Here is a 353-nt window from a genome sequence, read left to right as displayed (position 1 = left end):
AAATATTCGAAAGTGCGGAGCTCCGCCGTCAGAGGCCGGGTTTTCGCACGGGGTATCCGCCCCGGGCGCCTCTCGGGCGGCCTTCCCAACTGCCGTCGACCGCCCGGAGGGGGAAACAGAAAATGTTCGAAAGTGCGGAGCTCCGCCGTCAGAGGCCGGGTTTTCGCACGGGGTATCCGCCCCGGGCGCCTCTCGGGCGGCCTTCCCAACTGCCGTCGACCGCCCGGAGGGGGAAACAGAAAATGTTCGAAAGTGCGGAGCTCCGCCGTCAGAGGCCGGGTTTTCGCACGGGGTATCCGCCCCGGGCGCCTCTCGGGCGGCCTTCCCAACTGCCGTCGACCGCCCGGAGGGGG

Source organism: Hippocampus guttulatus, unplaced genomic scaffold, assembly GCF_054856545.1.
Source record: "Hippocampus guttulatus isolate MCC_2025c unplaced genomic scaffold, RoL_Hgut_1.0 HiC_scaffold_51, whole genome shotgun sequence".
In the NCBI taxonomy this organism is placed as follows: domain Eukaryota; kingdom Metazoa; phylum Chordata; class Actinopteri; order Syngnathiformes; family Syngnathidae; genus Hippocampus; species Hippocampus guttulatus.
Note: the sequence above shows the minus strand (reverse complement) of the source record.